The sequence below is a fragment of the Rhinolophus hipposideros genome, assembly GCF_964194185.1.
Source record: "Rhinolophus hipposideros genome assembly, chromosome: 18".
Lineage (NCBI taxonomy): Eukaryota > Metazoa > Chordata > Mammalia > Chiroptera > Rhinolophidae > Rhinolophus > Rhinolophus hipposideros.
This window is the reverse complement of record NC_138064.1, coordinates 23,600,564-23,626,398: the sequence shown is the minus strand read 5'-3', so window position 1 is coordinate 23,626,398 and position 25,835 is coordinate 23,600,564. Positions and strand designations below refer to the sequence as shown.

Below are 25,835 nucleotides of genomic sequence, written 5' to 3'. Positions count from 1 at the left end.
ACATTCAAGTGCCTGTTTTATTCTGAGCATATCAGCTGACAAATCAGCAGTGACCAGGTCCTGTCTCTTTGTGGACTTTAATGAGCCTGCAAATGAGATTTCAATTTAAAGTGGCTTTGGCAGCCTTACTGATCTGTGAATACTCGACGTTTTTATGGAGAATCTCCAAAAAGGAAGACAGCGTTTATTGTGAAAATGTGTAAGAGAAGTGGGTGTGTAACATTGAGGTATCTTTTTATCAAGGAGAAAAATAGTATTCCTCTCATAGCAATAGCAGGATGAATTCTGTAGGTTTTGAATGGATCACGGATGTCTCAGCAAGAAGCAGTAACACACCTCAATCATCAGAATGTCTATCGAGGATTTTTTTTCTAAAAACATTTCACCAGACAATTCCTGACAAAAAAAGTTTATATAAAAATAATTTAATGAAGCTATTACATGCATTATTTACTAAAAGCATTCAGATAAATCTTCCAACAGATTGTTTGCAGGTGGGTTATGGCAATCACGAATAATAGCAGTAATTCCATATAAAAAATAGAAAATGAGGAAATCAATGCATGTAGAACAGTTGCTATGTGTATAATACTCTTTACAAGCTCTCTAATGCATATTACATGCAGAATTTTATTTCTTTAATATAAGGCGTTACACAGAATAATACACTGGGGATATCCAAGAGGACAAACATGTTGTCTCTCTTCTCTTGCCCTCTTCTGCCTTCTTCTGCCCTCTCTTTTTCTCTCCTCCCTTCCCCTCCCCTCTCCTCTCTGCCCTCCTTAAAATATATTAGGTTGGTGAAAAGTAATTGCGGTTTAAAAGGTTAAAAATAATTGCAAAAACCACAATTACATTTGCACCAACCTAATATGTACACATATGATTATAAAAGCTTATATATAATACTTCAAAAGTGAAAATGACCTAAATGTTCAGAACAGGAGAATGGGAAAACAAATTGTCTAACCACATAATGGATACAATGCAGCAATAAAAATTAATGAACTATAACTATATGAAACAGCAGCAATAAATCCTCACAAACATAATGTTGAAAAAGATGCAATAAAGTTTGTATCATATAATTCCATTTATGTATAATTAAAAAACAGGAAAAAAGTCACCTATAGTGTTAGAAGTCAGGAGTTTGAAGAAGGGGAACATATGAAGAACTTCTGGAATATTGGTTATGTTCTAGATCTTGAACTTTGTTCCAGTTACGTGCGTGTTCAATTTGCAAAAATATTTTTACCTGTGCACTTAAGATTTATCCACTTATTTCTTTGTATGTTATCAATTAAATAATTACTCACAAAACTGAAAACAGTTGTCATTACAAATATGAGTACACATACCAAGACTAGATACTTTATAAATAACTGTAGTGGTTATTATTTATAGAGGTTTTTCTCTTATATACTCACAAACAAATGCACATACAAACACAAATATGTACATCCCCAAAGGAACTAAATCTGAACACATTTCACTAAACCTCATATACAAATACAGGCAATACAAATATTCTACTGCTAGAAGTCCAACCATTTTAGTTACAGTAGGTGAAGACAAATGAGAAAGCAAGGCAGTGTCAAACATCAGTATTCCCAATACTAATATTTATTGTACTTTTGTCATCATTAAGAATTAACAAAATTCTTAGTTTTTGATGACTCATAGATCTCACACAAGAAGAATATCTATATCAGGCAAATGAGCAAATTACAGTAGCCTACTTATAACATTTTCCTGCAATTTTTCACATCCACAACTAACTAAAAGGAAAAAAAAATTAATTCCAAGGAGAACTATTTTAGTTTTACTATTAATGTGGTACTGTGGAATTAAATACTTTTCAATGTATCAGCATGAAGATGTAAAAGCATTGTATATAAGATTGTGCTATTCATAGATAAAATATAATGAAAATATAATTAATATGTATAATTAATACATATTCTTACTCTTCTAATTTTGACTTGTTGAAAATTTGTATACTCTCTATAATTAACATATGTCTTGCTAAGTTTTTCAATACTTTAGCCACTTGATTTTTTAGTTTAATTCCATACAGGTTCTATAGCATTTGTGCTTTGGATTTTTCATGACCTGCTTAACACCTCCAGTAAAATTTTAGCTTCACTTTTGACAGAGTTTCAAGAAGAAAACAAACACTCATGGACCAATTCCTGGGAAGAAAAAAAAAATCAATAAACCCTCAATTTCCTTGGCTACCATCTTTATTTAGGCCAAACTGACACATGCTTTACAGTGCTTTCTTAATATATTTCCCTCCATGCTGTTCATGGTAACCTTTGGTTCAAACTAATTTCCCTGCCCTTCCAACACACACACATACTGCATGTAAAATAAAATCTACATTTCATAGGTTGGTATGTAATCCTACATCTTTTTTATGTGATATAGCTGAACGACAGTACCGTCACTCCCACTTCAAAACTATACACATACATACAAATATCAGGCCTTCAATGTCATGTTTTTGGATGTCTGGCACCCAAAGGACTCAGTGTCATTATATAAGTGGGGAAACTGAGAAGTCTCTGGAAACATGACTTGCCCACAATCTTGCAGCCATTGAATAATCAGAAAAGGAATATCACTTAGTCTTCTGAAATTCAGTTCTAAGCTCCTTCTTCAATATTATTTACTATTAAATATACACTACTTGGCAAGATTCTAACATTTTGTATCAAGTTCTTTTAAGTTAACCTATTTTTATTATACTTGGTTGATTATATATTCATCAGAACCATCCACCTTATATTATGGGATAGAAATATATTTTTAATATTTCAAAATAAAATAGCTTGTTTATAACAACTAGAAAACAATAAGCTATAATCTAAGACAATATTTAAGGAGTATTATATTTTTAAAGAGATTAATTCACATAACTAGATTGCTGTTAAGACAAAGATTAAAAGAAAGACAGGAAATCTAAAAGAGAAATTAATATCTGTTGTATACAATGCAAAAGGATTTCTAGTAGAAAACAGAAATTTTAATTTTTGTGATGAGTCACCTTCTATCTGATGAAACATCTTTACAATGTTTCAGTTTGTTATGTTTAAACCTAAAAAATATAAGGTCCATTTAGGTATCTAAGAGCCTAGCAACAAGAAGATTGTTTTAAGCCATTTGTTACTTTGCTTGTAAAACAAGCTCCTTTATATAGTAATGAAAAACAAAACTGTTCTATTATAAATCATTTAATTTATGCTTCTCACATTCCATTTGTTTCTGGATAAAGTATTGTTCAAATGTAAATTTTTACTTAATAATATTTATTCTTACCTTCTTAACTTTTTGAAACATACATAGAAATTGTGTATATACAGAGTGCCAAAAAATGTATAAACACTTTAATAAAGGAAAAAAACTGTATTAAAATTGTAATACTCAATATATACCAATAACAAAAGATGAATACAAGTCATGTGTATACGTGTTTTTGGCAACCCCCAGCATTTAACTGGAATTCTTACATTAAAGTAATGAAATTATACTGAGCACAAGGGAGTCAAGTTAATGTAATTATATGATCATACAATAGTGTGTACTGAATAATACCCATAGAAGTAAAACACTCTTCTAGGTTTCTATATGTGAAGAGCATTAAAAATGAACAAACCTGAAAATGTCTGCACATAGGTGTGTTAATTTGGATCATACATATTTTGTCATGTATGTACAAAGAGAAGTTGGGAAGAACAAATGTTGGAATAGTTATACTAAATATAGCAGTATGTACTCAGTTCCCCAGATTCTTTTGTTTTAATTGAAGCATATATTATTTTTCCCCCCACATCAGTTGGTTCAGTAACCCCACTCAATCTATTATCATTAATCTACTACTTTCATTGAAAGACTTGTCTTCATATTCATTCTTACTCTTCCCCACTCATTGGCTTCCACATAAAACCAGTATATTATGAGGCTTGAAAGGGAAAAATAAAATCCCCGCCCCACACAGGTCAAAAGAATAAAGGATGGGAAGCCAACTGCTCAACAAAGACACCTGGAGCAAGACTCTTTAAATAGGTAGTTTAAGGGAAATGCCTATATTATCACAAATCTAAGCATAATATATTGGTGTGGGGACAGAGCCAGGAGTGCAGTTTCTAGGCTCTCAGCCTCATGTGGAAAGGTGCTGGCTCAGGTAGTAAATGGCCATCAACTGTGATTGGATGGCCATCAGCTATAACCAGTGAGCCATTGGCCACTAATATAACTGCCATGGCTACACTAACAGCAAATGGGGCTAGTAAGAAGATGGTGGCCGAGCTAGCAACAGCGAATTGCAGAGAGGCGGATGCCGCCAGTGAGAATATAGTGGTATGACTCCCCTATCTATGGCTCCTGGGTGTTCCTTTTTGGCCTCACCATGTCCTGCGTTCTTATGTGGGGAGTGGGAGCAGAGACCCCGCAGGCTGTCCAGCATGACAATTGGCAAGTGCATTTTCCTAATCTGAAGAAGAACTTGTCAACAGAAGGGGAAAAAAAAGTATGGGGCCTAGAAAACGAGGCTCAGAGCATCTGAAATAGAACCACAAAACTGAGATTACAAACACTCTAATTGTACCCCCTTTTGTCTTCACTATTTTCTTTTTTTAATCTGGACTAAAAGATCACTTATTTTAAATTTATTTATTGTGAAAATCCTTTACAACTTTTCCCCCTTATGTTTCTACTGAAATTTTCTGGTGAAATTTCAAACTTAGCAGTATGGTATTTCAAATAGTGGTTTGACATGCCAATCCTTAGATCTCCCTTTCCCCTGCTAAAATATATTAAGCTTCTATGTGACTATAACATACAAGAAGTTTAATACACTACCGGGTTTACTAAAACGTAAAGGGAATTTCCAAAGCGTAAGACAACAATATGGAGTTTAGATTTTAGCAGCGAAAACAGACAAGGAAAATATAAACCATGAAACGTTGTACCTTAAGATATCAGCAATCCAAGATGAGTTTACTAATCATAGATCCCCCCCAGGAATCTGAAGAAGCTGAGGATAAAACTCTCGCATAAATTTAAGGACCGGGGGAAAGGTTCCATTGGCTTAGGGTGTGGTACCCGCAGCAGAGTGTTTAAAAACTCCCTCAGGTGATTTACGACGGCTGCTAAGGCTGATAACTACTTACTACTAGAGCAATGACTCTTAAAGTGTGGTCCGGGAACCTACAGCACCGGTTTTACACGGAGCTTATTAAAGATGTAAATTCCAGCCCTCCACACCAGCGCTGGGGAATGAGAAACGCTGAGGGTGGGATCCAGCGACTTGTGATTTACTAAGTGCTCCGGATAATTCTGATGCTGCTCTAATTTGAGAATCCCTGTATTAGGTGATCCAAGAAGACCCTCCTGAAGAAGTTTTATCTATTTTGGGACCTCCAATTTAAGTAGGTGTGGAAAGGGAAGATCATGCAGGTCTGCTTGCTCGGGTCAGAAACCCAGCGGTCAGTCATTTCTGACACGCCAACCTCCGAGATGAATTGTGCACCACGTGCTGAGACTCCACATTTCTAACAAGCTGGCAATTGATGTCAGTGGGGCTGGCGGTGAGGAGAGGGTAATAGTAGTCGGTGGCGAGCGTTTCCGGCAGATAAGCGCGGAGCATGGATGAGTTTGGAGAAATACATTAAATGCCAGGTACAGAGGTATGAGATGAGGCTAAAAAGCCCCCCCCCCAAAAAAAAAAGGTAAAATCATGCGAGCTTTGTAAGGAACACCAAGGTTTTGAATTTTATCCTTAGTTTTTAAAGGAAGTCATTCATAGATTTAAGCAGTGTAGAGGTATGATTAGATTTGCATTTTAAAGAACCACTAAGTTAAGAAAAAACTGCAAAGAAAGCCAAAGTGCAAGTTAGACTATTACTAGGAAGCCATTAGAGTGATCCACGTAAGAACAGCGATATTTTTTAGGTTACAGATATGGTGGTGAGATAAACAAAATTATTTGAGATACGGTACGTTCTGGAGAAAAAAAACAATAACCTTTACATGTCAGATATGAGATAAAAGCAAAAGAAAATATGAATAACAAGAGGTGTATGTAATCAAATACACAAAATTTTAGATGGTTAGTAGATAACCAAGAGGAGATAAGTAAATAGTTGGCTACGTAGGTCTGGAGCTCCTAAGACAAGTTTAGGTTCAAGTGCAAATGTGTCACTGGTACGTAGATGTGTTTCCAAGTTCATGACAAGCTGTGGAGAGGGTTGCAAAGAGAAGCTGGTCTACAATTGACCTGCAGAAACTTGAAGAGATTTGGCAGAGGAAGATTAGCCAACCAAGAGACTTCAGAGAATCAGCTAAAGAGGAAAAACTGCAAGAAGACTGGAGGGATAGGAAAGGCAAGAAGAGAAAGTTTCTGGAATAAGGGTGAGACCAACACTGGAAAGTTGCTGAGATGTCAAATAAAATTAGGACTTGGAAATGCACATTTGACTTAACAATGAAGATCATTTGCAAGAGCAAGTCCAGTGGACAAGTGAGAGCAGAAACCAGATTTTTTCTTTCAGTTGCAGCGTGAATCAGTGAAGTAGAGAAAATATGTGTGAACAATTCTTCTCAAAAGTTAGTGCTTCTCAATCTCTTTTGTAAGCATCTCATTTTATTTAAATTTCTTCAATTTTGACATTCCTCTCTTTTAACTCTCATTCCACATATTTTTTTCTTAAATTACCTAAACTATACCCTTTCTTTTAAGCAAAACTTTATTTTCAGAGCTAGTTCTTTATACTCTTCTTTCTTTTGGAAATGAATTTCTATTTTGAAATTCTCAGTGGTACTTCAACCCCAACTTCTCACCCCAAATAAACACATATTCCTAATCATCTTCCCATTTTCCTTTTCCTTCTTATGGTAGGAGCATTAGTGAAGTGGAATATTGGCTCAAGCCAGAAACTTGGGAATTATCTTTGATGTTCTAGTCTTCTCCATGGTCACATCAAATTGTTCACGAATCCTGTTGATTTTTGCCTCCCCTACCGCTCTGCCAAATATTCTATTCCTATGCCAGTACATATCCCCCCCACCCAGTATATAAGATTATGTAGTTTCTTAGTGAGTTTTGTTTTTCTGATCTCACAGCCCTCTTCCTCTCAAATCAATTCTCCACATTAAATGCATTTCTTGAATCAAATTTGATCATTTTACTTCCCCTTCTTGAAAGATTTCAGGGTCTCTCATTGTAACCTGGAGAGAATCCACAATTCCCTAGTAAAATGTGCAATTTTTAAAAAATACCACTGCCCCTTGACAATCTGTTCAGATGATATCCTACCACTTCCATTGCCATGCCCAATTCTTAAATCAGAAAGTGTCCAATTTCCCACAGCACAGTGTTATGTCTCTCTGCTTTTACATGAATTCTTTACTTCACCATATATATATATATATATATATATATATATATATATATATATATATATATATATATATATTTTTTTTTTTTTTTTCTTTTGGTCACACCATCAAAAATTAACTAACTTGAAACTCATCTTTCAAAACTCACTTAAGCTATAATTCCCCATATTAACTGAACTTTTGGTCCATCTCCATCCCCTAAGCCCTGCTGGTTAGGTGTACTTCCTAAGCTTGTTAGGCTTCTATCATGGCACTTTTTGCGACAAATTGTAATTGTGTGATTTACTTGTCTGTCTCCTTGATCAGACAGTAAACTACTTTTTTTTTTTTTGCACTAATACTTGTCATATAGAAGTAATTTTGTGAGTGCTTGTTAAGTAAATGGGTGAATAACACATGTGACAAAAATGATTGCTTTGCTATTTTATTAAGTGTCAAACTAACAGTAAAACCAGTCGAGGTCAAAGGTTGTGAGACCACTACTTGTACCTGTCTACTCTTGATCTGAGGAAAGTTGATCATCTGAGTGCACAGCAGAGATTTCATGAAGATTCGGGTCACGTGCAAGACACACAGCTGGATGTTGTGACCACATACCATATTATGCTGTGGCCTCTCCCTCTGCAGGAGCCTCTCTTAAGAAGTTTCTTTTAGTGGGTTAAAATTCTAGGCATAAGGAAATGTCCTAGTTCATACCTGAATAAATCATCTAGTTCTTATGTCAGAAGACAAACACAACAAAGCAAAAACGCAAAAAACTAACCCCATAATCTAAAAGTTTCATTTTAGATCATGTTTCTGGAATTCTTCTCTATCATTTGACTGAATATCACTGATGTTGATTTGATATTTTATTTGATATTTTGTTTGGGATTGAGTTATAGATCAGTAGCAGGAGGAGTTGTATAAAATCTAGCATCTTTACAGAAGTGTCTTCACATTTACAAATACTGCATATGTTTCTACTTGCTCAGATTTTTATATTCTTCAGTAAAATATTGAAAGTTTCTTCACAGAATTGATGCACATTTACTGATGGGTTTATTTCTAAGTATTTATAGCTTTTTTACTTACATTTTCTAATTGGTTAAAGCCGGCTTATCTGAAAGCTATTGATCTTGATAAACTGATTTTATATCTGGCAGCTCAGGACTGTTATAGCCAGTGCAGTAGAGAGTTGTTTTTTATATATACCATATATACCATAATATATACCATATATATAGAGTTGTTATATATACCATATATATACCATATATATACCATATTGTTATATATACCATATATACCATAATATATACCATATATAATTTTTCATCCTTTTAGGGTATTTTAGGTGGTAGAGAAGTTATGAGTTTATTTATTCAATCTGCCATCATGATCCAGTTTCTCAAATTTAATATTTTTAAATTTGGAGGAAGAAACTAATTTGGGTATTCACAGCTCTGCAGTTCACTAAGGACAGCATAACTCATTTGTAACCTAGTAACCACTTTTGTCACTAAATTACATATTGCCATGCAAGCTAAGTAACTGCTCCAATGTGTCAACCTAAAAGAGGTTACTGGAAATCTCAGTAATTTAAACATTTTAAGTTTGCTGTGGTAAATGTAATTCTTTCACATCATCACTGTGAGGAGAAATGGAAAACTCTATAATATAAAATTAGATTTTGTCACTGAAAATAAAAAAGAAAAATATGTTAGTCTTGTCTAATAGTTCTCCTTTATGTTAAATCAATTTATCCACAAGATTTTCTTCACCTCAATGAAAATAGCCATATGAATAGAAATGTAAATATATACACACACATATACTTATTATATGCCTAAGATATATCTATAGTTTTCTTTAGGGAAAGATGTTTTCATATCTAATCCTACGTGAAAATACAACATTTTCCTTCATAGCTTCTCCACAAAGTGGTCATGTTTTCAACTGTATTTTCAAAGTGAAGACAAACTTCATCATCAGTCATTTGCGACACAGCTATGAGACACAAGTTAAAAATCTACCTCAGGGTGTCTTCTGGAGTCTAATTTATTTATAAATAGACATAGGGAGTGTGTGTGCGTGTTTATAAATGTGTGTACACACAAAACAAGATAGCATGTGCGAAACAAGATAGTACACATAAAACAAGGCAAATAAATGTTCCTACGATTATTTCAAGTAATATTTTAAGTTTTCATTTTCCATTTTATCATTTTCATCAAACATATAAATCTCATAGCTGCTAAGTATAGGCTATTATTTAGGATTCTCTTGGTTACAAGTGACAAAAAGGCAAGTAAAACGAGTTAAGATGTGGACCGTATGGAATATATTGGCTCATTAATCAAACTATAGGTCTCAGAGCAACCAAGAACCCAAAACTTGTGAACCACTTGCATCTCTCTCTCTCTCTCTCTCTCTCTCTCTCTCTCTCTCTCTCTCTCTCTCTCTTTCTCTCTCTCTCGTTTGCATCTCTTGGTCTGCTTGCTTGTTTCATGGATTCACATTTAAGTGGGGTCTGGTGGGGGTGGTATGTCTACCACTGGAGAATCAATTACCTTCATAAAATTCAAAGCCAGTTGTTTGACAACTGTTTGATATGCTAGGGAGTGATGGAGCAAGACTTGATTGACAAATAGTCTTGTTCTAGAGCTCCCCATGTTAAGCATGTTATATTTCCATTCCCCCCCAAAAAAAAAATTTGAATTTTTTTTTTGGAGTCTTCTTTCTATTAGGGAAATTTATGCTACTTAGACCAATATTAATAAAAAATTTAATGCTGCAAGCACTATGGTTGGCAGTGGCATTAGATGGATAGAGTATAGACTTTACTTTGTAGTAGCACATAGTCTAATAAGGAAGACAAAAAGATAAAAGTAACAGAAAATTATATAACTGTGTACACATATATGATATTTACTATAATAAAGTTATATACGAAACTTTACATTAGTAAAAATTGATTATCTCTGCAGAAAAGGATGGAAATTTGGGTGGAGGGAGAGATATTTACATTGGATCTGATGCTGGATAAAGATTAGAAAGAATTAATGTGTCTAACAATTGAGTTATAAATAAAAATATAAATTGTCAAAGCATAGAGTTACAGAATAACATGGTGCTTTGAAGAATTATAAGTATTTCAGATAAATGAAGAATAAGTTAGGTGGGTAAGTTTTACAGACAAAGAGCTAGATAGATAGCCAAGACCAAAAAAGAAAGATTTTGTAGATTATGCAAAGGATATTGGAATTTATTCTAACATAATTTAAAGTTTTTATACAGGATTTGGGTGAGCTAAGGGGCAGTGACAAGATCAAATTTTCATTTTAAAGAGATCTTGCTGGCAACAGTGTGGGAGAAAAACTGATAAAAAATTGACTGTTGGCCATTACACGAGATAGGAGACAAGAGGTATAATATCTTGAACCAAATCACTGACATTTAAGATTAAAAATAGCTGATAGAAACCTGAGCATCATTTAAAGCATGATAAGAAAAATGTGAACCAAATTTTAGGACAGATATTAAATAAAACAAACAAAACAAAACACCTGTCTCTTAATTGTTGATTAGGGGTGGTTTGTATTTATCATATACATGTAGTACTACTTAGGTATCAGCACAAGATTACTAAACTTACATATATCTGTTATTAAATTTATAATTTGGTTTAACACGTAGAAAAATGAAACAGAATTGAGTGATAATGACATGTTAACATTACCATCCATGCCCTGTTAAATTTATGAAGGCCTAACATCAAAAGAATAAAACATAATGAAAAAAACTTTCTTATCAATTCTAAAATTATATATTTGACCTTTCAGTTCTCTCCCTTATTTGGCAGCACTGCTACATTTCTAACTCAGACATATCAGGCACACTCCAAAATGGCCTTTCACGTCTCACTCTTTTATACTTGATTTTCTTCCTGACTCCATACTTTTAATTATATTTTCTTCCATATTGACACACCTTTTATTTCTCTGTCAACAAAAGTATATCTTCGCAAATTCTTAGGGCCTGGTTCAAGTCTTTTTCTTTCATGGCAATTTTACTATAACAGCCTGATTATTTTCTTCTCTTATTTCCTACAAGTGAATGAGTAGATACAATTTAGCTGTTAAATATGTCCCCCTAACTAGATGTATAATGCCTTGATGGAAGTACTAAATTTTAAAAGTTTTTTTTTTTTTTGTTTTGTTTTGTTTTTAATCTTACATAGGACAGCAGTAAAGACATAGTAAAAGTTTAGTAAATAACTTTTAAGTGATTCTTGCCGGTAATATCAGAATGGATTGTCATCATTTTTCTTATTCAAGGAAAAGTCCTAATTAGATAGAAATGGTAGAAGTTTTTAAGAGGATGTTCAATCAATGTTGTTTACTGCCTGAGCTGGTGACACTTCTGTTACAATAACCTGACCAGATAAGAGAGTTAGCTTGATTTTGAACTTGGCTCCATTCCACAATAACCTCAGGCAGTCTAATTAATTTTTGATTTTCTTTACTTGACAATTCAAGCACAAAGACAAATGTTGTAAAGACAAATAACTGAGAATTGGAAAAGAAATACCTTCACAATTTGCTTACTAACAAAATTTTGTTAAAGCATACCATATAAAATCCACATTACAGAAAGTTAAAAATAGAATAATGGAAGATTCTGTATAAAACTTTTTTAAAATTTTGACTTATGGAGGTAATATGTATAAATTGTATATTTAAAATAGATTGTGACATGTTTTACTCATTCTACATAAAATGCAAACCTTTGCAATGAGTCAGTTATTTGAAACGAACCAATGTACTGATATGCCTGATGACAGTTATTGGTTCAGTTAAATTACTGAATTAATATTAACTTTTATTATCAGACTGAAACAACTAGTTAGCTGCAGAGTATTTTTTAAATAAAAAATGAAACAACTTTCTATTTACTTTGTTTTTTATTAAATTTATTGAAGTGACACTGGTTAATAAAATTATATAGGTTTCAAATGTACAATTCCATAACACATCATCAGGATTAAGCATCGTGTGTTCACCAACCAAAGTCAAATCTTTGTCACCATATATTTGACCCTGTTTACACTTTCCTATCTCACCACCCCCATTGCCTCTGGTAATCACTAAACTGTTGTCTGTGTCTATGAGTTTTTATTTGTCTTTTTCCTTTATCTCTTGCAGTTTTATATCTCACATATGAGTGAAAGTATATGTTTCTCGACATTTACTGTCTGACTTATTTCACTTAGCATTATAACCTCAAGATCCATCCATGTTGTTGCAAATGGCATTATTTGCTCTTTTCTGATGGGTGAGTAATATTCCATTGTATGTATATACCACATCTTCTTTATCCAATCATCATTTATTGAAGACCACTTCAGTTGTTTCTCTGTCTTCAGCATTGTCAGTAATGTGCAGTGAACATAGGGGTACATATATCTTTACAGATAATGTTTTCAGATGTTTTGGGTAGATAACCAGAAAAGGGATTGCTACATCATATAATATTTCTTAATTTTTGAGGAACCTCCATACTGTTTACCATAGTGGCTGTAGCTGTTTACATTCCCACCAATAGTGTATGAGGGCTCCTTTTTCTCCACAACCTCTCCAGCAGTTATTACCTGTCTTGTTGATAATAACCATTCTAACAGGTGTGAGGTGGTATCTCATTGTGGTTTTGACTTCCATTTCCCTAATACCTAGTAAAGTTGACTATCTTTTCATATATCTGTTGTTCATTTGTATGTCTTCTTGGGAGAAGTGTCTGTTCAGGTCCTCTGCCCATGTTTTAATTGGATTGTCTGGAAGTTTTTTGTAGTTGTTGTTGTTGTTTTTGAGTTGTATAAGTTCTTTATATATTTTGAATATTAGTCCCTTATTAGAGGCATTGTTTGCAAATATCTTCTCCTTTTCAGTTGGTTGATCATTTGTTTTGTTGACAGTTCCTTTTGTTCTGCAGGAGCTTTTTAGTTTGAGATAGTCCCATTCATTTATTTTTGCTTTTACTACCCTTGCCTTTGATGGCAAATTCATAGAATCCTCTCTAAGACCAAGGTCTGTAAGTTTAGTACCTGTGTTTTCTTCTATGCATTTTATTGTTTCAGGTCTTATATTTACATCTTTGATCTGCTTTGAGTTAATTTTGGTATATAGTGGCATATAGCAGTCTAGTTTCATTCTTTTGCATGTGGCTTTCCAATTTTCCTAGCACCATTTATTGAAAAGGCTTCCTTTTCTCCAAGTATGTTTTTGGCTCCTTTGTCAAAAATTATCTGCTCATATATATGTGGGTTTATTTCTGGGTTCTCAGTTATGTTCTATTGGTCTGTGTGTCTGTTTTTTCTGCCAATACCATGCTGTTTTAATTATTGTAGATTTATAGTATAAATCGAAGTTAGGGAGTGTGATACCTCTCATCTTGTTCTTTTTCCTCAGGGTTGCTTTGACTGTTGAGTTTTTTTGTGTGTGTGTTTCTTTTTGTTGTTGTTGTTTTTTTTCGTGATTCCATACAAATCCGATGACTTTTTGTTCTATTTCTTTTAAAAAAATGCCATTGGGATTAAATCAGTATATTGCTTTGGGTAATATGCCACTTTATTTTATGTTATTATTATTTTTTGAAACTTTGTGGAGTTTTTGTTTTGTTTTTGAATTTGTGTTTGTTTGTTTTGTTTTGTTTTGTTTTTAAAGAGGGTGCAGCTCCCAGTGGCTCATGCGGGGGTCAAACTGGCAACCTTGGTGTTGTTAGCACTGCACTCTAACCAACTAATCTAACTAGCCAGGCCAATATGGCCATTTTAAACTATGTTGAGTCTTCCAATCCATGACCACAGAATACCTTTCCATTTCCTTGTGTCTTCTTCAATTTATTTTAATAATGCTCATAGTTTACAGCGTATAGGTCTTTCACAAGTTAAGTGTATTCCTAAGTATTTTATTATTTTTGTTGCAATTTCAAAAATACTTTTTCCTTTATTTCTTTTTCTGAAATTGCCTTGTCAGTACATAGGAATGTAACAGATATTTGTATGTTGGTTTTGTATCCTGCAACTTTACTGTATTTGTTTGTTTCTAATAGTTTTTTTGGTGGAGTCTTTAGGGTTTGCAATATAAAGAATCATGTCGTCTGCAAAAAGTGACAATTTGACTTCTTCATTTCCGTTTTGGATGCTTTTTATTTCTTTCTCTTGCCTGATTGTTCTGGCTAGGACTTCCAATACTGTGTTTCATAATGGTGGTAAGAGAGAGCATACTCGTCTTGTTACTGATCTTAGAAGACAAGCTTTCAGTTTTTCACCATAAGTATGATATTTGCTGAGGTTTTGTTTCATATGGACTTTATTATAAAACAATATTTTTAAATGAAAAATTAATACAAATGTGCTAGGAAAAGTCTAAGAGGATTTAAAAATTCCACTATAATGTAAACAAACTCTTTATTTCTTCCATAATGCACCCTAAACTAGTGCTTTCTAACTTTAGAAGCATGTGGTTTTTAAGGATAATGTCTTTCATAATAAAAAAAAAAAACAACTTAAAAAACATATTTGATTTTACATATTTTCAGGCTTGATTTCTGGGCAAATTGTTATTATAGAGTTTAAAAGATTTAAAGTATCCTTGCTGATTGCTGGCGAACAATCTTGTTCAATTTATCAAAAATTTGTAAAATATATAAGACTTATGAATTTCACTGGAGAATTTTAGTGAGTAAAATAATTAGAGCACAAGGTATTGGAGAAACTGACGGAATGGGAGAAAGAGAGAGAGAGAGCTAAGCTTAGTCCAAAGCAATAATCTACATTAATAATTCCTGGGGATCAGTGAGTATTTCTCTTTCTGACAAACACATGGAGAGAAGAGAGTGGTAACACACTCAGCCACATTCCATGTATTAGTGAAACTCAGAAGTGAAATACCTTTGGGCACTTTCTGCTCAATGTTTTTGAGCAGAGAAATCATAAATATTTATATTATGCTTCTTATAACTTTTTATCTCACAGAAGTTTAATCATTTTCTCTCTCTTTCCGCCCCCCCCCCACTAAGTATTAAAGTATTAGATAATAAAAAACAAGCTTCCATTGACTTACTATTATGTTAGTCAAGAAAACTTAAATGTAATAAGCCTGCTCTTAGTTGGTAAGCAACAATTAAAGTGTGAACAATGAAAAAAAAATGAGTTCCTAATTTGAGGGTTTAGAACATTTTATTTGAAAAATCATTAATTTATTGTGTTTGTGTGTGAGGTTACCTGGATCAAGCTAAATGCAATATTGCTCTTTTCATAATGAAAAGTAAAATATCTATGGTAATAAATTACACACATGTAGCTCTTTTTAAGGTAGCAGGTGAAATTAAAATTATAGGTTCTCAAGAGGGCTTATTTGAAGAAAAAAACAAAACAAAACATTTAATATATTCTACCTCTGATGATTGAAAATGAAAGCTATTAACTGGTCTTTTCCCATTCATTATCATGTTTTCTTTCACTTTATTTTTTATTTTTTCCTTGAATAATTTGTCCAATAATAAAACATCAGACTTCAAAAGGTCTTGAGTATCACCCACCCCTTTCTATCATTCATTGCATGTATTCTTCCTATAACCTAAGTGAGAAACAGTTATTCATTCTTTACCCAAAGATTTCCTGTGGCATGGTTCAAGCCCCTTGCTCTGGAAAAGCATGGAATAAATTAAATTGACTTTGTTAAAATGGAATTAAATTTTAAGTATCTGTCTTAAAATACAGTGCATAGTATTCTCTATTTGAGCGTATATGTTTATCAAAGCACATAAGATGTCATGTTTTTTAGCATATCTACCATACATTTGCATTATTCAAATAAATGTGATGTTCTTTGTTTCCACATTAGTACTGTTATTCAGGGTGTTTTCTCATGACGTATTAACTGTTTAAAAAAACCAACCAATCAAACAAACAAAAAAACCTCGTTACAAGAGTTTCCATTTTTTTTTGCAAAATTCTAGCTCTTTGTTTTGACTTGTTTTCCCTGTATGAAAAGTATTTTGCTTATTCATTGTTCACCTAAAGTTTTCACTGTCCTGTCCAGCATTATGCCATTTGTAAAAGAGTTAACAAAATCAACAATAACAGCTGCACCAGCAGTTGATGTCAGAGACAGACTGAAGATAGAATCTTGGTGTTACTATCAGTTCTGCTGAAGGATTCCTGTATCATTAAACAGTGTCAGAAAAATTAGGTGCCCAGCCCTCAAGTAATTACCCATTTAATATTTTGTTAAGATTTCACAAAAAAGTAATTCTAATTCCTGTCAAATACAAATATGCCTGACAAATAATAAAGAGGAGTGATTGTAAATATCCTCTGACCTTAGGAAACTTTGGTTATTTGAAAGTGAAAATTTAAGAGATCAATTGGTCATTAAGTGCAGTAACATGATTTGGGTCTAATAAATCCCAATGAATTCTGTCACATGACTTCATTCATCCATTCTTTCATTTACTGAACAAACAGTTAAAAATTTCAGCATAGGTCAGCTGCTATCAACCATTATTATTATTATTATTGTTATTATTTACTATCAACACCTGACTATTACTAGATGTCAGGCAGCCTCCTATATCTGGAAAATTCAGCATGGAATAACACAGAATTTCCTTTTCTCATAAAGCTTACACTTCATAGGAGGAAGACAGTGTAGTAAACAAAGAAATAAGATGGAGTGACAAATGCTGTGAAGAAATAAAGCAGGGTAATAGGAAAATGTAAAGTCTTGAGACACAAACAATTTTGGCAAATAAAATAAAAATAAAGTGGCTTACAATGTTAATACACTCAACAAAATTTAATTGAATGAATAAACAAAAAGTGAATGACAAAGGAAAAAGTAAATGAAAGACTGAATGATTGGGAGGATAAAAAGACAAGTAGGATAGAAACCATCCTCAAAATGTCCACCATTTCATCAATCACAACAAGAAAGCAAGCATAATTGCCCCTCAGATTTTCATGCCCATTTCCCAGAATTCCATAATTGCCTTTTTGTGATAACCCCTGCAACTGAAAGTCTATGCTTTTATTTTATCTTATTTTAACAGGAATACAAATCTTGTTAAGAACATATGTATAGTATTCCTTAACTCTCTTTTTCAAAGGTTAGCCTTGAACTTCTGCCCTGGAATGGAAACCATTAATGATAGCAGTCTGCAGTACAAATCAACCTTATCATATCCATGGGGGAGGCAGCGGTCAGAGGTATTGGGCGGGGGCATTGGAGGTGTCCCTGGGCTCTTGAACCTTTTTTTCTGGAAAGCCTAAAGTGAAAGTTCTAATTCAAATCTGAATGAAAAATAATTCGCATTTTCTTTTCTTATCCCAAGGAGTCCGATAAATTATTATAGGTAAATTATTATATCACAATGAAAAGAAAGATAAACTCATGCTCCTAAATGATGAGTTCAACTGTTTGGATTAATTTCTCAATTGAACAGCATCCGCGGGTGGGATTATTTTTTTGTTGTTGTTGCTTCTGTCCAACTCAAAATGTATTCTGACAGATGGTAATAGCAAGTAAATAAGACCTGTGTATTTCAAAGGCTGGAGAATGCCTGGGCTTATGAAAAGAAAAAAATAATAATAAATATATTTCAAGGTGTTTCTATGTTTACTTAGCTTTGAGATAGAAGAAAGTAAAATTGCGATTTGCAGAAAGTAAATTTCCTACCTCCTTTCTTCTGAATAATACTAACAAAATGCTTGTGGTGTATTCTTAGCAGAAACCTCTGGCTATCAGTTATTTCTTTGTGGACAATAAATATAGTACTTTTTAAATGGCTATTTGGCTTAATATTTGTAGGTTAATAAAAATATTTAGCATTTTCCATATCCTAACTGCTAGACAGAATCAACTGAATTTAAGACAAACGTTTGTGAAAACAATTAGGTTTAATTTGAGAAAAAGAAAGGAAAAAATAATTAGTACACCAGCATTAAGCTTATCGAATTCAATCCTGTTTGCAGAAAAATTCCTAGATAAATAAGTTATTTATTTATTTATTTACTTACTTCTAAATCACAGCAATGCCTAAAGATGCTTATAAAAGAATACTGACTGTAATTTTAAGGCAAATCAATATGATGTTCCTCTAGTAAAATAACAACAGGCCACTTTGCCTTAAGATCTGCGTGTGACAAAAAAGAGCATCTAAATCCCAAATGCCATTTTTACCATGCATCACAAATCGACTAAATCTTGATCTATATTCTGATTTTAACATATATACTAGGAAAAAGTTTTTGTTTTAGATTTAATATCTTTCTAAACAGCAGGACTCCTTATATACTACACTATAAAAGCTTATATACCATAAAAGCTATTTGATGTAAATTAAGCTGGCAAGTTGGAATAAATCAATCTGTATGTAACATTGAGATTTTGCTGTCTTTTTGTCCTAAATTTATAAACAACAATTTTTATCTACCTCTAGAACAATGAACATTGGCTTTTTGAATCCTAAAGAAAGAAAAAGAAACAATTTCCTTGCTTCCTTCTATTTCTTACTTACTATAAAATCAATGAACTTAAAGTTAAAACACTACATGAGGGAATAGTCATGACATTAAAGTGATTTAATTTATGAGTAATATTCTATTAGATCTGAACTTGTTTCTTAAGAATTGAACTCCTTTTGTAAGACTATGATTTTGACGTCCTAGTTCCTTCAAAGATTACTGTTGCTTATATCTTTTTTTTTTAATAGTTCTTAGGAAATTGGGTTTTAAATATGTTTACTTCTGCAAGAATTTTAAGGGAGAGGCATAAAAAATAAACTTATGGTGAAACATTTGGATTACAGAGAAGAATAAACACAAAGGCATGTGTATGTATGCTTGTGTCTATGTGTGTATGGGAGGAGGCTGCAGAAAGTAGGTTAACAATATAGGATGTAGGAAATCTAATGCTTGCATTATTGTGATAAAGTAGGTTAAACAGAGGGTGTCAAACAGGTTTCTTTAGTGATATACAATATGGTCTGCTAAAAGCTTATTTTGAAATAGAAAGTACAATTTGCAAGGGAAGTATGCCTCATGAAAACAAACCTCTCAAAGCAATCAATTTTGAAGTTTCCCCTAAAAATAGAAGTCTGAAATCCTCTCCCCTTGAAGTTTCTACATATCCAATAGGTTTTTAATTGCATTTCTTCCCTTTACATCTATGCTTATCTATGTTTAATTTTTGTTTAAAATGCTACTGAGGCATATTCAAAATGTCTTCTATTGAAACAAAATTTTATTTGTTGTTTTTTATACTGACTACACATGTCACTATAATTTGGAAAACAAAAGTGTTTTAGTTAAAAATAGTATAACCACAATATGTACATCTGAGTTCTAAGAGATCGATACAACAAAATATAGATTGAATATTAAGTTAATCATATCACTTCTTAGAGAAACCTCAGGGTGCTTATAGGTATTATCCATATTAATTTTTGTGTAATTATTTTTCTCAAGTGTTCTACATAGGTACTTGAGTGACACACAAAAAAATACCTGAGTTTTTCATCAGATAACATACTTGGACTAGCCACCCTTTACCAAGAATGTTTCTGCTTTTCATTCAGTGTCTCTAGTACCAAATGATGCATTGCAAAAAACAAAACAAAACAAAAAACAACAAACAAACAAACAAAAACAGCCTTTCAATCATGTTCATCAAGAATCTTATACTTAAGAATTTATAAAAGAATACAGCATCCATCTCTATAATTGGAGCCCATATTTATATATGATGTCAGACAGTTATATTCTCTGAATTGCTCAAAATGAAAAGAAAACTTATAAAATCAAGACAGGCTTTACCTTTGTTTTTCTTTTTTCAGTCAACCAAGTTTTACAAGGAAGGAATTCCTTTTAAAGAGTTTCAGATTTGGCTCAGATCAAATAAAAAGGCAAACATTACTGGGAAAACTGCCATTTGTCAACTGTTCCATGTCATATCATGTGGTGATACAGTTCTCCACACAGCAAATGTCAGAATGCTGACACTCTACTGTACAAAACTAAAACAAGTACAAAATTGAGCATAAACGACCCAAAACTATTGGCAGCAGTGTATTTCTAGATGAATGAGATTTGTGATATCTAATATTTTCTTCCTAAGTTTCTAATATGCCTTCATTTGTTTTCTATAGGACATCCCTGGGGGGAGGAGGACAGACAACTCGTGAGAGTCAAGTTATTTTTAAAGTTAACAAAGAAAAAATAATTTTGAATTCTTGCTTAATTAAAAATGGAACAGTACAAGAGGGTGGTGACTCACTTCTATCATAACAAGCACATTTTTTTAAAAAATTGTGCAATGTCTTAAAAATATAAAGACTGATTCCAATATGGCTTCACATAAAAAGCTTCAAATAGATTCCAAAGCTCACCTATTTAGACTATTTGTTCATATCACTGCATTGAGCTTTCTTTAATGTAAAATATAAACAAACAGGTAAAAAGGCCATTTATTACACCAAATAAATCCTTATGTTTTAACAAAACAATTGCTTCCTTTCTAACTGACTGAAAAGTTAAAGTATATGTTCTTCAAATATTCAAATCTTACCTTTAGAGAAATATTAACATGAATTGTTTCTTCATCCAATTGTGATTCAACCCTCACTATTAAGTTACTATTTTACGTAAGAAAGCAGAGGTTCTAATATGCGTTACATTTTATTCAGAAATATAGATGACAATTCCTTTTACTAGGTAGCTTAGAGTGACTAGTTCTTGTCACAATGTTGTCATAGTGATGGTGACATCAATGTACTTCACGGTAATCAGTGCAGCGATTTATCTGAGAAAAATATCATTGCTGATTCCTGGAGCATTTTACATTTTGAAATGTTGTGAAATATACTATTTAACATATCACAGGAAAATAGGCTTTACTTAAGTCAAGCACTCAACACTGTAGAGTAATTCATGGATATATGTATTTGTGAAATGTAGATAAAACACAAGTGTCTGAATGGATGATGGGGATATTGGTGAACACAGCCAAGAGATCATGATTAACTGGTTGCTAAGGAAAATTCTGTTCTCAAGTGCCTTTGCCAAATACAAAAGCTCCTCAAATCAGGAGCTCAGTTTAATTATTTTGTTAAATCCTTTTTAATTTTTTTTTTGGACTCCAAGAGTGATATGGCAGTAATAGTCTTGATTTCTGGATTCTATCCCTCACTTTCTTGGCAAAACACTTCCAGTCTCCACCTTTCATGCCAAAGGGTTGTTATTGAAACTTCTAACGTTACACTCGATGGTTTGGTTAGCTCTCACTGCAGTGTTCGCTCTGCAGATTGTCATCACAATAAACAGTGAGAACATTAGCGGAGCCTCTCAGAGATGGGAAGAGAACCCCAAGTTTTAGGTCAACAGCATATTAAAAATGGAAATAACACATATGAAAAAGAGTTGTATTTTTTGTATATTGAAAATATCTTTTTTAAATAAGCTATTTTAATATCAAACTATTATACAGTATAGTTGAGCTTTTTCACACAATAATTACAGGATTTATTTTTAAAATAAAAATTCATAATCAGCCATAGGTGTTAACCAGGAAGGAATCCCATGCTGAAATTTGGAAGAAAATTACTTCCTCTTCCAATCTGGGAGGCTGGTCTCTGCACCTGATTGTGCGGCCTCATTTTGAGAAGACCTAAGGCCCTTACTGAGTGCCTGTGCCAAGAGTCTAGTTTCGTGTATTCTAAGTGACACGCGTGTCTTGGTTACTGTCATTAATGTCTGGAACTCCAAAGGGTATGAAAAGGAGTGTCCGATAGGGCCGTATGTGGTGGCCTTAGTGTATCTCGAGATATGTGTGACCTTGATTTATATTTTGGGTATGCGAGATAAGAGGTCCACAGAGTTCTTTACCCTGAATAGAGCGGACAACTCTTAGGCAATGACTCAAGAATTTGTAAAAAAAAAAAAAAATGTGTAGATGGGATAATTTGCTGACTAGGGCATCCAGTGCTAAGATGACTGTCTGAAGTTTTCTGCCAGATCTCCTGCCTCTTGGACTCTGTTCTTTATAGAGACATACCAGTTAAGAGTTGGAAAGCAGCACCATTCCACTGAGTGTCATCACGTATGATGGTGGTAATGTCATCCATACAATGTGCCAATTTCCACTACTGTTCATTCAGTTGATCCCGAGGAACTCCCCAGATAGCTAAGGTGTCTGGGAGAATGGACGACCTTATCCAGCATCCTGGCATTTGGCAAGGGAGTGAAGACAGGAGAGACCTCCCATCCTCCAAGTGAAATATGCCAGATGGCTCAGGTTTGGCTCTATCCTGTATCAAGGAGGCCTCAGTAGAGGCTCTTCATTTGAGAGTTGTTGCATTTATGACCTGAGTCATAATGAGTGACTAGTGATAGAGGGGCACAGGCACGTGGACCTCTGAAGGCTCCTATTACTAGCAAAGGCCAGTATTTGGCCACTTACTTTTGCTCTAATGGTGTATAGCACAGAGTCAAGGTCAGTCTCTAATATCAGGATCCCAATGGCAATTTATGGCCATCATAGGTGTCCAGAGACTCCTGGAGGCATGAGAAGAGTTATAAAGCCCACACCATGAAGGAGTCTCTGAAGATAAAAATGGGAGTGCTTGCCAATATTTTTTTTTCTTTTCCTAACTCAGTGATTTTAATACAGGGAAAATGTGCTTTCTGAAAGAAAATAACTGAGCTTGGCAGTTTGTACTTCTGTAAACAGTACAATCCAATAGCTGAGAGTTAATATTTCTAACGTTGAGATTAACACCATTCAGTGACTCTTTTTTAGGCAAAGAGAAGTTGCTGTTTCCTTTTAGGAGAAATGTATATTCACTGAAAGGAGAGGCCAAACTCCATTTTTCAGGGGATGGTGTTACTTTGATCTTAATTTTCTTTTTGTCAGGATCATGCATAACTACATGACTTGTGAGACTTTGTTTCACTGCAAACCTTTTGCCACAGCCAGCATGTTTACATATAAGTGGGTGTTTTCCCTCATGAACAGAGAGAATATGGATCTGGAGACCAAGCACAGTTGTGGTAGCTTCTACCACAGTCTTCTCTTAGACATCGACACACATCCCTTTCTGGGGCAAGAATTTTCATATATTGCTTATTTTTATATTTGCCTTTGAATGTTTCCTAGCACACTTCACATAGTTCCTTTTTATGGATTTCTCTCACATGCTTTTGCCACAAGGGAACATCGCTTTGGCTAGATAGCCCTTGTGGAACTTCCCGTGTCCTTTCAGACTGGCTGGGGAAGCAGTGTTTTCCACATTGCTCATGGTTTCACTTGCATTCATTTTTCTGCTGGCACTGGATGGGGTTTCAGCTGCTGAAGTTTCTTGCAGGTCTTCTCACAGCTTTCAAAATTCCATCCATATTGTTTTTGCTATCTTTTTTGCATTCAAATATTTCTTCAAGTTTGGTTTTGTGTTGAATTTTTAATCACAGCCAATAGCTGTACAATTAAACCGTTTTTATCTAGTGTGGATCAGCATGTAGTTTCTCAAACAGTGGTCCCTGATAAAGGCTGTACCATACTCTTCAGCGTCACAAATAAATGACCTGCCATCTACGTGCATGCACAGGTGCATATCTGGCTTCCAGGCCTTGTTTTAATTGTCTCTTCAGTCTCCTACAGAACAGAAGGACCTTCTGGGGACCCAAGGGAGTGGGTGAGGGAGTGAGGAAAGCTGGGGCATGGCTGGGCTGGGCTATCGCCTAGCCAGTGAATTTGTCTCTGATAATATAGCCTCAGCGACTGAGGCCAGGCATCCAGGGAGTCCCTTTGGAGGACCAGAAAGGTATTCTCATGTAGGGCTACTTGTGGTGACCAGGTATAGGCTGCCAAGATTCTGCCATTGCAAACCATTCTGGATGGACACCATGTGTGACCCAGGTACACTTTCTGGAGTTGTGCTCTGTGGGGCCTGTCGATTTTAATTTGGACAGATTTTAGAGCCTTTTATTGGAGGGGGCTCCATTCAAGGTGGGCTTTTGTAAGTAGCAGCAACAGGGAGATTAGGTGAATCTGTAAATGAGAAATATGCCGCCTCCAGAATGAAGAAAGAATGAAAGAAGTTGGACTTTTATTCCCTTAAAAGTGTGTTAAACAAAACTCCTTGGAGGAGGATGCCATCACTGTAATGTCATACCTGTGTTAATGGAGAAAGGTGGATGAAGTTAAGGTCTTGTCTGTAAAGACTTGTGTGCAGTGACAAAGCTGCTGGGGTACTCTAGCAGGTGACCTGGAAAAGGTGTATTGCTTTTCTTGGAGAAGATGGCAAACTGCTATTGAGAGTCTGCTGAAATAGTCACTAAAAAGGATATTTTAACCAAATCTCTAACAAAATAATCACTCGTTGTTGATTGGATGAGGTTGGTAATTTTAATATTATTGGGTATTGGGTATAGGACCTTAATGGATGGGATCACAGCATATCACTTTGTGAGGGGTATAAAAGTCTAACTATTACATTGCTTTGTATACCTGAAACTAATAAAAAAAAATAGTAAAATCATGAAAGTAAAAAAAAAAAAAAAACACAAAGAAATGAAAAAAAAAACCCAGTTACACAAGTAATCCACTGTGAGCAGCATTCCTGTTTTTCTTATTTTTCCTTTTCTTTATTGTTTAAAGGTTTAAGAGCAGGCATTTGACTGTTAAGTGTAGGAGCAGTGAGCACAGTCATTCCTTTATTAATTAGGTCTTATATAATAAGTTTGAATTCTTGAAGGGCCTGTTTTAACTTACATTGGGTCATCTTAATTATTTTAACTGGAAGGTTCATGAGGTCCTATTTTATCAAGACAATTTGTAAATGCCAAAGGCTTTATTTAACTTCAATTTATTACTCATTGTTTCAGAGCGCCTATGTCCAATATGGAATATTTTAGGGCAATAAATATGACTATAGAAAATGTAGGCAAGGCTATAGCTAAAGTGAGGAATACCTATTTATTATTTTTCTATTTTCTATTTAGTTACTCTCCTAAGGTTATAGGGGTGCTGTTTTTAAATTTAGTGGAATCCTCTGATATAACTATAATTTGAGACCCAGTGTAATTAATGCCATGAAGCTGTGTCAATTGGTACATTTTAGCAGATGTTAAAGTTAATTTAGAACCTATGATGTAGAGACAAAAAAGACAGCCAGCACCCTTTTAATCTTTGTTTTAAAAATTATTTTAGTAACTTTTGGATTTCCAGTTGGATCAAATTATGAGCCTTTGTTTGAAAAAAAAAAAAAAAAATATATATATATATATATATATATATATATATATATATATATATATATATATATATAATTTTTAATTCCCCTCCATATCTAGATTTTCCCCCTTATTTCTATTATTTTCCCAGTTTGGGGTTTTAGCC

The 25,835-nt window shown here is 33.8% G+C and overlaps 1 protein-coding gene across 1 annotated transcript in view; it reads right to left on the bottom strand.

The window, feature by feature from the left end:
• Positions 1-21,147, bottom strand: part of DGKB (diacylglycerol kinase beta) — a 416,933-nt gene extending 395,786 nt beyond the window's left edge. Inside the window, exon 1 of the mRNA XM_081080246.1 lies at positions 21,009-21,147. The gene's annotated coding sequence lies outside the window, so the exon portion shown is untranslated. The remainder of the gene's footprint in view (positions 1-21,008) is intronic.
• Between the last annotated feature and the right edge of the window lie 4,688 nt (positions 21,148-25,835).